The following is an 18,200-nucleotide window of genomic DNA, read 5'->3' as shown; positions in this document are numbered from 1 at the left end:
CCGCAGGACATCCACGACCCAAGGTTCTAGCCAGCACCCACCTGGTGAACCTCCTACAGTCATGCCATGAGCAAAGCCAGTCCCCAAAAGTCACATGTTGTATTTCCACTCCAGAAATGGCAGATGTTCTAGAAATAGAGAAGGCTGAAGAGGTGGAGGGTGGGAGAGAAGTGTGTGTGTGGAACCTGAGGGCACCTTGTAGAGATGGACGTGTTCTTTATCTTGACCACTCCTGGTCGTAACAGGGCAAGGTGTCAGTAATCAGAAAGCAAAACACTGACTGCTCCTTCCTCCTCCACCCTCAACTGCTCACTTCAGGTTCCCAAAATTGGGTTTGGGGTTTCCACACACACCAGGAATTCAGACACCAACTGCGTGTCCTAGGACTCAGTCGGTTCTGACCCTGTCAGCCTGGAGACAGATCAGCTCCCACAGGTTCAAGGCTCCGTCCCACGGACTGCCCCCACTTCAGATGCCAACCTCCAGCCCCCGATTTTCACCCGTGCTCCTAACCAACCAATTATGAATCAGAGGGTCCCCCAACCTCCCCTCAGGCTCTATTATTTTCTGGAATGATTCACAAAACTCAGGGGAATACTTTACTTACGTTTTCCTATTTATTCTAAGAGCATACAATTCAGGAACAGCCAGATGCAGGGGAGTCCTAGGCAAGGTTCGGAGGAAACACCACGGAGCTTCTCTGTGCACTTGGGCTCACCATCCTCCCAGGTCCCCATGTGCTGAGCAACCCCAGAATCTCTGCATGTGTCCTTTTGGGTGTTATAGAGGATCCTTATGAAGTCATGATTAATTAAATATTTGCCCATGAGTGATCAACTTAAATGATCAACTCCAGCCCTTCTCCCCATCCCAGAGGTTGGGTTGGGGTTGAAAGTTCCAACCATCAATCATCTCATTAGCATATGAAAAGACACTTATTACTTTGGCGAGTCCAAGTTTTTAGGAGCTGTGTCAGGATATGGAGACAAAAAACAAATGCGTATTTCTATTCTAAATCACATCACAATTACCCCTGGGGGCACTGAATAAGCATACAAGGAGCCTCTCTACTACTTCTTACAGCTGCATGTGAACCTACAATTATCTCAAGATGAAAGGTTTCATTCCAAAGCAATTTTTAATAGGATTTTATTTAAAAATTTAAATCTCCATCTTCTCTGGAAAGTTGGCAAGATCTGACCCACTTTCAAACACAGCTAAAATGGACTGCAGTGGAGCAGCCGGGCACCTCCAACTTGGGCATCCACTTACTAGTTCATGCCAGTTCTCCCCATCACTCTGCCCCTCTCCTAGGCTCAAGGTTCTCTGCTCCTTGTCAGCCAGTTGCTTTCTTTTTCTCTTACGTCCTGAGAAAGACCCATCCTTGTCAGGCATGTTAGTTTTCCACTTTTCTAGCAAAGCTGGGTATTGGCAGAGTGAAGTTATGCTGAGGAGTTAGCTGCCATCTTAACTCCTATGTCTGAGAGCCACAAGGCTGAGGCTACCATAGAATACAGTGAATCTCTTGAAAGTTCCAGAAAGACCTGAGTTCAAATCATAGTTTCCCTAACTGACCTTGAACAAATTACTTAATTTCCACATTTTCACTTTTACAATGGTATCAATAATACATAGCACCATCAAACCAATGCACCCGCCACCACAGAGTGGGAGTTCACTGATAACTTTTCCCCATAATAGCAGGAGGGCGCCCCTCATTGTTGTGCGTTCCTCCCAGTAGCAGCAAGGTATGCGAGAAGACACTGGCTGTCTCTGGACTTTCATCAACTGGAATTCAGCTACCTAAATGTCTTCTAGAATGATCTCATAATCCTCCCAAGATTATTGTGAAGATTCTACAAAGCAGACACTTGTATTACGTTCCCCTTACATATGAGGAGTTGAAAGCATAGCTATTTGATTATTCTGACTTCAGTCAATGAGTCTCACCCTCACATCTATGCATTGAATTACTTTTCTACCGCCTCTCACAGTCTCAGGCTCTGACAGAACTGGATAGAGTTTTCAGTTGCATCTCTTTGCCTGTTACTAAGGCAAACTCAAGAACTTCCTGATCTACCCTGTTTCACAGCCTCTGGGAAACTCTGAGAATTTCCCTTCTGTCCTACCTTCTTCCCCTGGCACCTGAACTTCTTCTGGGATGACCACAGGCCCCAGCGACCTGCAGGCTGCACTGTGTCTGAAGATCTTCAGATCCCGAGTGACAAGTACAGAGGGTCACTATCGAGGCTGTCTCCCTATAGTAACTGTTGGCATGCCTTTCATGAGTCAATCATCTTTTTTTATCGGCATTAACTTATATTGGCAAAGAGAAAGGGACAAAAAACACAAGGAACAGTCTGAGTGAAACCCCAGCTCTCCCAGAGGACTGGTTGTTGGCCAAGCTGCTCAGGGCTGCAGCTCAGCAGAGACGAAGACGCTCAAGAACAACAGGACACTCCCGTCCCTGAGCGTCCAGGGCCTTTGCCGGAAGCCAGGAAACAAGAGCAAAGAGGAGGCTCAGGCTTACCTCTCAACGGGCAGAGCCTGGACGCTAAGAAAAGCTGTCCTGAGTCCTGGCGCCCCCAGCTTGGCTGCCAGACTCAGGCAAGGTCCAGGCCTCTTGCTGGGCATGGGGTTCTGTTTGTTTGTTTGTTTGTTTGGTAGGGTGGGGCTGGTGATCCTACTAGGCCCGGCTCATGGGGTCTGCGGTGGCCACACAGAGGCAATATAGGAAATGTGCTTCTGCACTGCCTCACGGGGTAGGCACTCAGCGCTGCTGGTATCATATTCATGGTGTGATCTGCAGTGAGCCAGGGAGAAGGAGCAGCTGGGGTGGAGGTATTTTAGCCACTATCAGCAAAAGAGCCACAGAGCACAAAGGTTGGACTTGAACCGAGCTCCAGGGCAGCTCACTCCCCTGTGGCCCTCAGATTCTCAGGGGGTGAATATTTAAAAATTAAACAGTGCTTTCCTGCAAGATTGGTCTATAGTTTCCAAAAATGTTTTCTTTTCAGTTTTGGTAGTTGTGTGTGTTTGTTTTGGTGCTGGGAATTAAATCCAGGGCCTTGTACATGCCAGACACTACCAGATACTACCACTGAGCTACTTCCCCCAAACCTTAACAGGGCTTTTTTTTTTTTTTTTTCTTTTTAAGCAATATTCTGGCTTTACTTTTCTATCTCCGTGCATTTGGACATGACTGACCTTTGCCAATATCCGTTTTCTTATCTATGGCATTAGCTCAGGAGCCACCTGAGATGAGGTCTGTGGGGGCGCTTGGTAAACTGGACCCACCAACAGCTCTGTCACAGTGGCTCTGTCACAGGCTGGTCCTAGCAGTGTGCCCAGCTTAACGTGCAGAGTGAAACACATTTTCAAATTGAAATTAACAACAGCTTGATTGTTTCTGTTAAGTTTGAATTTCCAAAGTTATGTAATACAGGCGGCAAAACTGTCGATAAAATTATTCTAATGAGGTAACAAGCATTTAATGTGAAGAAAAATATTTGAAAAACTCAACTACTATCTTAACAAGGTGATAAAATTCACAGAAAAATGGGTGAAAACAGAAACGATTTCAGTGGGACCATCACAGAGCCCATCCCACTGTGTCCCACCGTGTCCTGGATCCCAGACAGCTGGCAGACATCATCCTCAGGGCTAACGTGTGGTCTCTTACTGCCCCCCTGGTCAAAAACTACAGGGCCCCCAGCTCTGCAGATGCTTGGCCACCTGGCATGTTACCTTCCTCCTCTCCGACACAGCTGCTCCGCCCTCTTCTCTGCCTGGGCCCTGCTCTCCCGGCAGTTGGCACCCTCCGCCCCATCCCAGCTGCGCTGTCTCCTGGAAAGTGTGCTCCTCCTCCACTCCAAACACGCTCCTGCCCTGTCTTCCTCTGTATTTATCTCCCTCTCATTCATCTATTTTAATCCTGCGAACCCCTGTTTGATTTTTTAGCCCATCCGTATTGGCTTAGTATTCTGTGATATTTGTCACTTAAATATTAGTCTCTCCTAGTGTCCACTCCCAGATCTCTTCCCTGAAGTCCTGGCCGGGTGGCAGCTGGGCTGTAATTGCTGCTGCACCTACAGGAGCTCCTGGTTCCCTGTGGGTGGATCTCTCCCCCAGGCAGATTATTCCTGCTGTAGGGCCAGGGTGGGCCTTTTATTCCTCCTGCATTATGTTTTGTTTGTTCTGTGACTCTTTCCAGAAGGGCTTGGAGGGAGTTTACGGCAACAGCATGCACATGTGTGCACAGGCACACACACGTGCACAAATATGCAAACTATAAACAATAGAAAAAAAAAAACAAAAAAGATAAGTCTGCAGTGTGGGCTCTGACTTCCTCCCATACCAGGGCCCAACCCAGGTACTCTCTAAAGATCTCAAACCACCAAGACTCAATGCCCTCTGTCCACGCGGAACGTGTTACGGAAACCCTGCTGCTGACAGAGCAGGAAGGGAACCAAACATGAGGAGCAGCAAGGAAGTCACATCAGAAAGAGCCCCAGACCTTGAGTCTGACTTCATTCATTTTTTCCTTCATGCAATAGAATTTTTAAGCATCTACTGTTTTCGTTAAATGGAAATTACAGGCACCATTGGTTTGGACTAAGCTTCTGGATTAGGCCCCAACAGACCAGGCTTAAAATCCAAAGGGCTCACTCAGGCCAAAGTTCGCCATCAGCAGACCAAAACCAAGTGTGGCCTGACCAGGGAGAACCAGGAGAGGAACACCAGTGACCCAGCAGGCCCTTCTGTGTGACTCTTTACTGAAAGGTCACCCAAGTAGTCGGATACTCACAAATCAATTATTTTTCTATTGTTTTGTTTCCCAGACTTACAAGGAGAGAGACTTTGAAACAGCTGATCTGCTTTTTGTTCTTTGTTTCTGTTTTTCCCAGATTTTCTGACTATAAAACCAACACCATGGGCTCAACCCATAGGAACATTGTCTTTCAAGCAATAAAGAGTTGCCTGATTCTAGAATCTCACCTGAAGTGAATAAGGATCTTCAAATTAAATTGGTTGTCATTTTGTCCTTTCATAATTACATTCTGGTTGTATAACTAATTCTATAACCAAAGAGCACCTTGTCACCTGCCTACCCTCATTTGTTAAAGGAAAATGAAAATTAAAAAGAGGATCAAACACTGTGCCTCCCCTAGGTATGTACAAACATCGATCCTAAGACCTAGTTTTCTTTTCTTTTTTTTTTAACTTTTAAAAATATTTCATGTATGGGTTTTCAAGGAAATTAGCATTTATGAAGTGAATTAGGTAAATTTAATAATTAACATTTATAAAAAGCAGTCAATCTCTCTGGTCATCAAGTCATTGAAGAAGCAATGCTATTATGAAGAGAATGTAAACCACGAGGAAATCTCACTACACAGCCACAGAAATATCTAAAATAAAAACATTCACCACATTAAGTACTGGAGAAAATGTAGAATAAGCAGGCCTCTGACCAGTGCATAAAGTAGTCCAGCCACTTTGGCAAACAGCTTCACAACCTCGTAAACAGTTAAAATGGACATCTGTCCTGTGATCTAGCAATTCCACTCCCAGTTGTTCATCTGAGAAAGCTAAAAATACAGGTCTACGAAATCCTCGCTTAGGAATGCTCACCACAGCCTCACTCACAGTAGCCAAATCCAGAAACAATGCAGATGTTATCACAGGAGATAAACACACTTACTTCGTGTTCATGCAGAATGTCAGCAATAAACAGAAACACACTCCCTCACGTGAACAGCATGGATAAGGCTCAAAGATACCAAGCACAGACGGTGTTGCTCCACTGATGTGACATCTAGAGCCTGCAGTGGCAGAATTGCTCCTGGGGACAGGGATGAGGAAGGACTGTTGGGAGGGCACAAGGAGAAGTTCTGGAGCAACTTGTGTTGGTACGCACCACCGGTACTGATGGACTTAAAATCAGACCATTTCAGTACATTCAATTCGATTTCATTACCTGGAAAGGTAATGCTGAGGGAGGATTCAGGAGATGGCACGTGTTGAAGCTGGACTGCGATGACAGTGGCACACCTGTGGCAGAAACCTCTGAACTGTTCATTACAACAAGTCAGTTTGTGATTCTTTAATTGTATCTCAATCAACTGTCAAGTAAAGACAATGCTCAGCTATTAGGACCTGGAGAAAGACGGCCACCCACAGATTCTGCACGGAACTGGCCTTCTGGGCCGTGTGGTGACATGGGCCCTGAGGGGAGGAGGGGGCCCTCCTGGCCCAGCAAGGCTGCTTCCAAAATTCACCACAGAAGAGCACCAGAAGGCATACCCCCAAGACCTGGATTCAGAGACGTTCACTCAGTGCCGTTTGTAACAGGGAAAACGGGAAGGCAATGTAATGTCTGTACACAGCACATTAGTGAGGTGAGTATGTGTGTGCGTACCTCGGTGGCACTTTAATAATGTTTATTAATAATGATCAACATGGAGATCTACTCAGAACATATTAGTAGGCTGTAGAAAATATGCAGAAAACAGCATGATTGGTATTACATAGGCTCTAGCTCTTGAGTGCTATGCAGCAGTGTAGCTTATGTATGCTAATCCTACTCTCATCCAGGACACACATTGAACAATAGGTGACAAGTGCAGCTATCTCTGGGTGCAGGAGGATTGCCCGTGCCTTTTAAAAAGACATAGGTTATCAACTTTCAAAAAAATCTTTAAAACGGGTCAATAATGAGAGGAGGTAGAAATCACTGGGACTGTGGTTCACGTGGGGTAGAGAAGATGATCTGGGGTAGGGATGGCCATGTACTGCATGGCCCTAATGAAAATCTGGTGCAGTGGAAATGTAAAGTTGACTTACGCTTCACACCATGCCCCGGAGGCAGCTGCGAGGAAAGTACAGCATTCAAGAAGGTGACCTCTGCCTGGTGTTCCTGTCCTCCAGAGCCCGCCATTTCCATTTTCAGACGTGCTTCCATCAGAAGACACTCCCGTGGTTATTCTTCTGTGGTATCCTGATCAAATTACTCATCTCAGTCCTGGTGAGAGAGCCCTGGAGCTGGATACTGTTTTTCCTTCCCCAATTTATCAGGCGCAGCCACCTGCTACACCATTTTGGAACCAGCTTGGACAGAAAGAAGTCACATGCTTAGAGAATTCACCTTATATCTAGAATTGCGGAAAGTTCTGTGAAGCTGCCTTTAACAACTCTGATCAGAAGACAAGCAAATCCATGTCCAGGAATAAGCACAGCAAGCAGGGGCTCTGGAGAAAACCGCCCCTCTAGCAGTCCTTTTAGACAGCTTGAGTTCAGAGCAGGGTCCCCTTAGGCAGGCGCTGTCCCATCTGAAAAGTGAAACTGGTGCCCAGAGAGGGCAATTTGTCCAAAGTCAGCCAAAAGTCAGGAGCGAGCTGTGATCCTTTGTCCCACTCGGTGTCGGAGGCTGAGGAAGAAAGGGACAGTTGTTATGATGGAGTCCCCCGGGTTAGAAGCCTGGGTCTAGAATTGGCTTTGTCCTTGGTTGGTCAGGCTCCTTTGCCACCCTTCAGGGAACCTGCGTCTTTCCTGAAACGAGGAGGTTCTGGTGGGGAACATTTCGACCTCCTTTAGACCAGACACCTATGGTTCTAATAAGCTCCCACCCTCCCTGCCCTTCCCCGGGTGAGTCCTGGTAGGCACTGCCCTGCCTGTCCGAGGCTCTTTGCATGCCCATTCCATCTATGCAAGGTCAAAAGATGTCCTGTGAGCTGCCCAACCAGGCGCCCAATGTCTCACCCTTATTGTTTCTATTTAGTGAGAGCCTTAATTCTTTTTCCCTACACAACTGGATTAACTAGGCACGTCTATGTCTATACTCAGAACACTAATAAATATGCTTTGCAGAGTAAATATAAGTTTAATGTTCATTAAACAGACACCCAGAGCCTGGCGATGTGTGGAACAGGAAGAAGGAGGCTCCCGGGCAGCCTGCCTCTCCTAGGGGCTGGGGCTCCAAGGTCCTGGACCAAGAAGAGGAGGAAGAGAATGGGTGCAGAAGAGAGAGTCTTGCCACAGACAGACAGACAGATCAAATGCCACCCAAATGGCAGTTTCCAACTCTAATTGACTGTAATGGCCCGACAAGGTAGAGACATCGCCAAAGTCAATACCGCCATCTGTGTGTCCAAGGCCGGGTTTGGTCACCCCAGAAGTTTCTGTACCAGATGCCTGTCCTCTGGATTTCACCCAATATCCTTGGTTATGATCTTGCTTCAATAGGGTTGAATTTTGGGCTCCTAAACCAAACTTTTGGTAAGGGTCTTCTCTTGTGGAAGTCCTTCACACTTTTTGAAAAAGTCTTATAAATGTTTATAATTTTATTTTAACATACAATACACAATGATAAAAATAAATATTTTCAGATAGGATGCTGTTAGAATATTTCACTTTCTCAGCAGGTTATAAAAGTAAAAAATGTCACTAAGAATATTCTTTAACATTTCTTTATCAAAATGTCTTGCCCCCATGTTTGTTTCTAGAGAACATGCAGTTAAGCCAATGGTTCCTGGGATTAAAGCGCCTCTGTCCTGAGGAGACAGGAAATGCCTCTTGTGATTGGACAAAGTTTTGTTTCACAGTCGTGGAATCAGAAATGTGCCCCGTTACTGTCACCAGTGCCCAGCTTGAGACGCCAGGCCAACAAGCACACACACAGATCAAATACACGAATGGCATTCTCAAGCAGCCTGAGAAAATCGATAAAATCAGATCGCGACTCTGGTCAGTGAGCACATGATAATGGCTGAGCTTAACATTTAAACAAATATTTGTTTCAAAGGGGATTAAACATAGAAGTATAATATAAATTTCAGATACACTGCAGGCATGGCTTGAGAATACCACCTGGAGCACGTAACCCGTGGACACAGTATCACCTCACCTGGTAGCAGCACACACTAATTGCAGAGTTATTATTTCCCTGCAAAGTTTCTATTTTAAATGACTGAATGAATTCGTACTTACAAAATCTAGAATATTTAAACTATAAGGAACCCACTAGATTAGCAAGTATAATTTCCCTCATTTTCCAAAACCTGAGAGCCACATAGTTTTCTTTTCATACTTTGCTTAACATCAGCATTTAACAACTAGAATTCAAGTCTCTTGACTCTCAGAACTGGTCCTGTTCCAGAGTGCCAGGATCCCATGACACACTTGGATTCTGCACCTTGCCCTCAACATATTCATATAAAAGTTAAAATGTAAGTCTATAAAGAGGTCAATGTCCGTCAGCAATGAATCGACCAATAACTTTCACCTATTTTTTAAGTTATCCATCACAATTTACTTGCTCATTCCAAAAGTCTTTTTAAAGAAAGTTTGGTTTTTAGATTTGTTTTGTTATTGTTGTTAAGATATCCTGCAGTTTAATTTATAAATCAAGGTACAGACAAGGTCTTCTCTATTCTGTCGGTTTAATAAATATTTTCAGAGGAAGATCATTGTTTTTACTAGCCCAATCATAACATCAGTTATGTGAGATAGAGGATAAATAAGGATACATAGATATCTTCTATCAAATAGGACATTGTTAAAATAGTGCACTTCCTCCAGGCATGATAGCACCTGCCTGTAATCCCAGTGACTCAGAAGGCTAAGGAAGGAGGATGCAAAGTTCAAGGCCAGGCTCAGCAACTTAGCAAGATCCTTACTCAAAATAAAAACCAAAAAGGCTGGAGATACAGCCCAGTGGTAGAGCATCCCTGGATTCCATCCCTAGTACCAAAACAAAACAAAACAAAACAATAAACGCTTCCTACACAGCTTTTCAAAATAAAAATGAGACCAAAAAATTCCACCTTAAATTTCCTTATCAGAAGTTCTTGCTATAATATTGTACATATCTCCTTCTTGCCTTCTAAAGATTTGAGTAGTTCTTTGAGAGCAAACTTTTCAAATGACTCCACAGAGGCTGAGAGTTGTTAGAAAGTAACTGACACCAGGAATCAACTCTGGACTTTTCCTCCCACAAAGGCACTGGGGGAGTAAGAAGTTCCTGGAGTCAGAATCTTAAATACTCATGTGCACTTCGAATGCTGTTGGTTTGGAGTCTTTACTAGTTCTAAATGTGTTCGAATTAAGGGACTGGGACACAATCAAGGGCCGAGAGTCATCGTTAAGATCTCCATCGCTTAATTAGCGGGTGCGGCCAAGCCCTCAGCACATTATACTTTGATAAGGGAAAGTAAAATATTCTCCCAAGAAATTCTATTTGTCAAATACTTTCCACATGGAATTCCAGTTGCAGATATATTTTTGGCAAGGAAACAGCAGGGAGCTGAGAACCTGGCTCATGCCAGCTCTGCAGACTCCAGTGACCAGGGTAGAAAGCCTGGCCTGGAGAAGGCCATGCAAAGGCGGGGGGTGCAGTCCGTGGGTGCAGGCCATGGAGGAAGGGCAGGTGCTCCTGAGGCAGGTGCTCTCTAGCTGCCTGGCTCCCTGGCCACTCCCAGACTCCTGGGCAAGGAGTGTTGTGACCCCAGAGAGGTAGAGGTGATGTTGGAGACAGTGACAACAGGGGAGAGGAGAGGCTGAGACCCTAAGAAGCTGCCCCCTCAGTGTAGTGAACCCACAGGGGGCGTGGCCTGGGTCAACCATGGCCACCCTAAGTCCACACACACCGGCCTTCAGAGCAGCTCAGAACCTTCTTGAACCAGATGCTGGTGGCGTCTGGAGCACATCAGCATCCCAGAGTGTAGGCTCGGCTGGTGCTCTCAGCCCAGCAGCAGGGGAGCGGGAAGGTGAGCTTGAAAGAAAATCCCTATGATCTGTGCGACAACATGGAGGATCTCAGGTAACCAAGGAAAAGAAGGGAAAGAAGTCAGGTTTTAAAAGTTGAGAACATAGCCTCTGATTGCATTGACATAAAACCCTAGAACATGCAGGCTGACCTATAGTGACAGAAAGCAGATTACTGGCTGCTTGAAGGTGAGGGGCAGGGTGACAAGGGGGCCCAAGGAAACATGGAAACGAGGGGTTCAGGCAGAGGGGAGACGGGCATGCTCACCGTCTGGAAGTGGTGATGACTTTACGGGCGATTTTCACATATCAGACTTACCAAACTGTATGCTTTAAATATGGATGATTTCTTGTCTGTCAGGTGTACTCTCATGAAAAGAGATCCAGAGGCTTAGCTCTCTTGCAGAGAATCTGACTGAGTTGGGCCAGGGTAGGATCTGGGCATCAAAATCTTTAAAGGTCTCCCCAAGAGAGGGGGAATGGAGGATGGGAGGAAAAGAGGGGATTATGAACCATTGTCAATTTCCAGGCATGTATGAATTTGCCGGGGTGAATCCAACTTCTATATGTAACTATAAAGGTCTAATGATAATAATAGAAAATGTTTAAATCAATTAATGAAAAAAAAGTCTCCCCAGATGATTGGGAGTGCAGATTCTAGGTACAGAAGCTCATGGCCTTAATCAGGACCTTGGTTATATGCAATGATATTGGAAGCCACTGACCCTTGGTAGGAACCCAAGTCAGAAACTCCCCTGCCAGAATTAACATTATCAAAAATGACCGTACTACCAAAAGCATTATATAGTTTAATGCAATTCCTATGAAAATACCAAAGACATTCTTCATAGAAATAGGAAAAGCAGTCATGAAATTCATTTGGGAAAATAAGAGATCCAGAATAGCCAAAGCAATTCTTAGCAAGATAAGTGAAGCAGGAGACGTCACAGGACCAGAACTTAAATTATACTTCAGAGCCATAGCAACAAAAACGGCATGATATTGGCACCAAAACAGACATGTAGACCCATGGAACAGAATAGGAGACACAGGGACAAACCCACATGAACACAGTTATCTCCCTACTAGACAAAGGAACCAGAAATATACACTGGAGAAAAGACAGCCTCTTCAACAAATGATGCTGGGAAAACTAGAAATCCACATGTAGCAAAATGAAATTAAATACCTATCTCTCACCTGCACAACACTCAACTCAAAATGGATCAAGAACTTAGGCCCTGTTAGAACAGAGACCCTGCTCCCAATAGAAGAAAAAATAGGCCCAAATCTTCACCATGTTGGCTTAGGAACTGACTTCTTTAACAAGACCCCTAGAGCACAAGAAGTAAAACCAAGAATCAATAAATGGGATGGAATCAAACTAAAAAGCTTCTTTTCAGCAAAGGAAACAATCAATAATATGAATAGACAGCCTACAGAATGGGAGAAAATTGTTACCACATGCACCCCAGAGGATTAATCTCCAGGACAGATAAAGAACTCAAAAAACTTAACCTCCCCCCCCCCAAAAAAAAACAAATAACCCAATCAAAAAATGGCCTAAGGAAATGAACAGACACTTCACAGAACAAGAGATGTAATCAACCAGCAAATATATGAAAAATTGTTTGATTTCTCTAGCAATTAGAGAAATGCAAATCAAACCGACACTGAGCCAGGCACAGTGGTACATGCCTATAATCCCAGTGGCTCAAGAGGCTGAGGAGGATTGCGAGTTCAAAGCCAGTCTCAGCAATTTATCAAGGCACTTAGCAACTTAGTGAGACCCTATCTTTAAGTAAAATATTTTTAAAAGGGCTGGGGATGTGGCTCAGTGATTAAGCACCCCTGTGTTCAACCCCTAATACCCTGACCCTCAAAAAATCTACACTGAGATTTCATCTCACTCCAGGCAGAATGGCAATTATCGAGTACAAGCAACAATAAATGTTGGTGAGGGTGTGGGGATAAAGGTAAATACATATATTTCTGGTGGGACTGCAAATTGGTGCAACCAATCTGGAAAGCAGTAAGGAGATTCCTCAGAAAACTTGGAATGGAACCACCATTTGACCCAGTTATTCTACTCCTTCCTCAGTTTATACCCCAAGGATTTAAAATCAGAATACTACAGTGATGCAGCCACATCAATGTTTATAGCAGCTCAACTCATAAGAGATAAACTACGGAAACAACCATAGTTTGGATAAAGATGAATGGCTAAAGAAGATATGATATATATACACAATAGAATATTACTCAGCCCTAAAGAAGAATGAGATTATGGCATTTGCAAGTAAATGGATGGAACCTGAGAGTATCGTGCTAAGCAAAATAAGCCAATCCCAAAGAACCAAAGGCTGAATGTCTTCTCTGATATACAGATACTAATTCATAGTAAGGTGGGGGGAGACTAGGGAAAAATAGAGGTACTCTGGATTAGACAGAGGGGAGTGAAGGGAGGGGAGGGGGTATCTGGGCAGGAAGGACAGTGGAATGGATTGGATGTTATTACCCTATGTGCATATATGATTACACAACCGGTATAATTCTACATTGTGTACAACCAGAAGAATGAGAAGTTATACTCCATTTATATAGGATGTGTCAAAATGCATTCTATTATCATGTATAACTAATTAGAATAAATTTAAAAAATAGATCAAAATGAAAGAAAGAATGAACCCCCCACCTGTCAGCCCCAGTGCCCCGTGGGAACATGGGCCCTTTCAAACAAGCAGTTCCCCGGGCTGCTCTTAGGAATTCTCATCAGAAGAGTCCTCTGGGCCATTTCCGCATCGAAGCATACCGCGTACTTCTGAAATGAGTGGGCATTCACGTCCTTCCACACATCCCAGTTATCTTACTGTGTCTACTGATAGCACTGGTGGTGGGTGGTTTCCTGTGCTCTGGAGGAATCTGTCACACGTGGACATGGGTCTGCTCGTTTGCAGAAGAGAAGCAGACAAGACAGGCCTCTTCCCCTCTTGGAGCCCAAGGTCCTGGGGAGGAGGGCGGAAAGAAAGGCAGTGTGGCTGCAGCCCACCTGGGGAGGCGAGAGAGCCCAACTCTCTGAACAGAGCCTCCAGGCCTTGCTTTGGGAATCAGAAGTCTCTTCACAAATCAAACCTTTTAACTTTTCCTGAGGGTCATCTCCCAAACCACCACCCCTTAGTCTCCAAAGCCTACACAGGGAAAGGCCAGAGAAAAGCTCATCTTTGACTTGGGCCTGAGCTCATGGCTGCAGGAACAGCACCGTGCTCACAGAGCCCACTGAGGACCAGGAGGAAGGATCCTGTGTCTCAGCGTTGCCATGGGGACTTCTGGCTGTGCTCACAGAAGGCTCTGCACATCATGACTCTTTTTAAAAAGAGAAAATAGTTCCCTTTTCCAAAGCCCAAACGGGGAGTGAGGTGGTGGCCAGAGGGGAAATCGAAGGTCTGTGAGGGTGAGAAGTGGGGACTGGGCACAGGTGGACTAAAGCAGAATGAGGACTGCCCTCCTCCAGGCAGGGAAGGGAGAGCCACTCCGACACCTGGGCAGAGCCTCCGCAGGCTTTCCTCATGCAAAGTGTGTCCTGCAGGAAGGAGTAGATCTGAGATTCACAAAATTCTTTTTCAGTTTCTTAGGCTGTAACCTTCCAATCAGAAGTACCCGGGAAGCATTCCCTCTGAAGGTCCGAGACACCATGAAATGGGGTCCCTTTAAGGACCATTTCCATCCGAGCATGTGGACCCTCTGCACATGGGGCACAGCTTTCTCTGTAGGCTCTCAGGGTGCCTGGGCCTCTCCTCCCTAGGCATACAATCTGGCCTTCCCTGATGGCCGTCCAGACATTACCCCCAAGACTCTATGGAAGAGCTGTCCCTGTGTTTCCTATCAACAAGAGTACATCCAATCTGCCTTTGATGTCCCCAGAGTTACCTGATCACCCAGATGACACTGAACAGAACTAGGGGCCTGGGAGACAGCAGCTAAGCCTGACATCTGCCCAAGGCCAGCAGAAAGGGCTCCAGGAGTTATATGAGCCTCTAGGTCCATCCAACCTACCATCTGTCGCTGGCTTACCATGCCACCTTGGGTCATTGACTTCCCCACTCTGCACCATCTGTGAAATGTGCCTAATAGTACACCATGTCCTTCAGTCCCTCCTTCATCCTCTCCTGCCCTCCCCCTCCCTCCCTCCCTCTCCCTCTCTCCACACATCTCTCTCTCCCCCTCTCTCTCACTCCCCCCACCCGGGTCTCCTATAGAAGAGAGATAACATGTCTGTAAAGTGCTTTGAGCTCCTTGGAGATAGAAGGTCTATAAATATAAGCTGTTATCACTGTTGCCATGGAAACACACACAGAACCGTGCTCCGTCCCTGCCTTTGCTGAGCGTAACTCTGGCCTCCCTGCCCCGCTGGCAGTTAAACAATCAATGGCCCTTCCAAGCTCTGCAACCAGGCAGCGGGTGAGGACCCAGGACAGAACTGTTTTGATACTCAACTCCTCTTCTTGTCACTTTTCACAAAGTACGCTTCTTTATTAAGGTAGAGGATGGTGCGGCTTGGCCAGAGCTAGCTGTTAAACCAATGATGTGAATTATTGCAGGTTTAATTAACTCGCAGGCCACTCCACCCAGCCGCCAATCTGTGGTTTCTTCTACCCATTTCCTACATTTGCTCCCAGTCCTGACTGCCGACTTATAGAGCGCAGGCTGCCCCAGTGCTGGGGTGGAGCGGATGAAGTGTCTGCTCCTGTCTCTTGGTCTGTGGCCTCTGGAGAGCAGAGTGAGGCCTTTCCCACAATTGTCTCATCCCTCAGGGCAGATGCCACCTGGTGCCCAGCAGATGCCATGTGGCGGTTTGTGAGTAACTGAATGAATACCTGCTGTCCTCTTCCGTCCTGCGGGGACAGGTGCTGAGCATCACCTGTGCAGCAGGCTGGTCTGGACTGGAGACCCCAGAGCACAGGGTTCCCCCGGCGGCTGGTCTGCTTCCCCACCACTGTCAGGTGAAGGGCATGGGCCACTCCCATGCTGGTTTCAGGTGGTCCCAAGAGAGCCTAAAGCTTGATTCTGGAGAGTCCAGAGTCACTGAACTTCCTGAGCCTCGGTTCTCCACGCTGTAAAATCAGAACTGCACTATCTCCCAGGTTGTGGTGACGGCTGAGCAGGATCTACACGGAAATCCATCGCTCCTGGTTGGCTCCAGTAGGTGACTGACACATGTTGGTCCCCTTGCCTTGGCTTGCCACGCACATGAAGAGCCATCTATTTTGAAGAGCACACTTGCTTGTTTATTCTGAAGTCCTGCATGCTGTTCCAGTCTCACTGAGACGGGGACATGTGATTTGCTGCCATCAGAAAGGGGGGTCGGAAGATGTGAAGGGACAGGAGATACTCAAGCACTTGAGGGACCAGGAAGGACCTGCTGCGGGATGTGTAGGATTCAGAGCAAAATGAAAACCCAGGGCACGGCTAAACAATCATTTAAATTTCCAGAGGATGACATCTGAGCGGCTCAGGAGCCTAAGGCAGGAATATCCTGAGTTCAAAGCCAGCCTCACAAAAGCAAGGCACTGAGTAACTCAGTGAGACCCCGTCTCTAAACAAAATACAAAATAGGCTGGGGATGTGGCTCAGTGGTAGAGTGCCCCTGAGTTCAATCCCTCATACCCACCCCCTAAAAACAATCAGCTTCAATTCATTTAGGTAAAGACTCTTCTATGAATACCAGGAAAGTCACACCCTGGCAAAAACCAATGATGTAAGGCCCATCTTGATCATATTCTTTATCGGACCATGCCTAGGTCCTTTTAAGCTGAGGCCCCTGCACAGCTGCCGAGGTTGCATCCTCGTGAAGCTGGGGGCACAGGTGAACTTGGCCTGGTGGCTCCCAGTTGTGTGCAGGAGGTCACAGCAACAGTATTCACACAAGCTGTTTGGGGTATCATACAGGTCTAATATGACAACAGAAGGACCAGGAATGTTCATACAATGACTTGAATACACTGGATTCATGTTCTAGGCTAAAAGTGAACTGTAGTAAATAAAGGTCATTTCAGGAGGAAAAAGCTCATACAGACAAGGGACTCCTATGGAGCAGTTAATGCCAGCATCAAACACAGGACAATTGTGTCAGAGGTTCAAATTGTTTCTGCATCCTTGCTCACAGAGAGGAGGAGGAGGAGGGAGGAAAATTATCAAGAATGTAAAGGACATAAAAAAGAATATCAAGGACATCAGTTTGTTTGATCACTATGTATTAATCCCCCATTGTATACAAGGCATGGTGCAGACCAAGCAAGAGAAAGGAAGGTGTCTTCAGTCACAAGGTGAGAAGGTCAGGCCACTTGACCTCTAAAGTCCCTCTCAGCTCTGACCTCTTAGGGTTCATTGGCAAAGGAACAGAGTCCACCTCTCAAGACACCAAAGTCTAGAGCCACAGCAGAGACGAGGCAAAGCTGCTCTATGTAGACTGGTGATCATGGGTGCGTTTAGTGAAGGGTTATGATAAACTAAGTGGAATCACAAGAAAAACCCCCATGGGATTTTATAAATTTTTTTTTAAATAAAGTCAACGTTTGGCCTCCATCCTCCCTGCACCTGGCGAGGTCTAATCCATCCTGCGTTTCTTGGCTTTGTCTCTGGTTGGTTACACTTCCAAGGGCTATGCCTTGACAACCCACAATTTCCAGTAAGACAGTGGGACCATTGCAATTCCATGTTGTTCTGCTCACCATGGGCCTTACAGAAGGCGGGAAGAAGGGGTGGGGACTGGGCTCTTCATCAGGCCATGCCATTGTGTGCCAGGCACTGCCATACACTTTTAATCCTCAAATAAACTGGAAAGGAATTAATATTTCCACTTGGAAAAAACTGAAGATTAATTTTCCCAGGTCACTAATAACTAATAGGAGGGAATGAAAACTTGATCAAGCTTTATCTGGTGTTTAAAGCTGTGGTAAAATCCACTTCAGTGATAGGCGCAGTGGCATATGCCTGTAATTCCTGCAGCTCAGGAGGCTGAGGCAGGAATATCATGAATTCAATGACATCTTCAGCAAAAGTGAGGCTCTATTGCTGAGAAGAAGCTTTTTAGTTTGAATCCATCCCATTTAATTGATTCTTGATATTAATTCTTGCGCTATAGGAGTCTTGTTAAGGAAGTTGGGGCTTAATCTGACATGATGAAGATTTGGGCCTACTTTTTTCCTATTAGACACAGTGTCTCTGGTTTAATTCCTAGGTCCTTGATCCACTTTGAGTTGAATTTTGTGCATGGTGAAAGATACGGGTTTAATTTCATTTTGTTGCATATGGATTTCCAATTTTCCCAGCACCATTTATTGAAGAGACTATCTTTTCTCCATTGTACGTTTTTGGCACTATTGTCCAATATAAGATAACTGTAATTATGTGGGTTAGTCTCTGTGTCCTCTATTCTG

The 18,200-nt window shown here is 45.7% G+C and overlaps 1 long non-coding RNA gene across 1 annotated transcript in view; it reads right to left on the bottom strand.

Moving 5' to 3' along the window:
• The window catches only part of LOC143412256 (uncharacterized), a 51,911-nt gene that overhangs the window by 17,892 nt on the left and 15,819 nt on the right, over window positions 1-18,200 (bottom strand). Inside the window, exon 2 of the long non-coding RNA XR_013092947.2 lies at window positions 6,847-7,429. This is a non-coding gene — a long non-coding RNA (uncharacterized LOC143412256). The remainder of the gene's footprint in view (window positions 1-6,846; window positions 7,430-18,200) is intronic.

Source organism: Callospermophilus lateralis, chromosome 13 (genome assembly GCF_048772815.1).
Source record: "Callospermophilus lateralis isolate mCalLat2 chromosome 13, mCalLat2.hap1, whole genome shotgun sequence".
Lineage (NCBI taxonomy): Eukaryota > Metazoa > Chordata > Mammalia > Rodentia > Sciuridae > Callospermophilus > Callospermophilus lateralis.
This window is presented reverse-complemented; position numbering and strand designations above follow the sequence as displayed.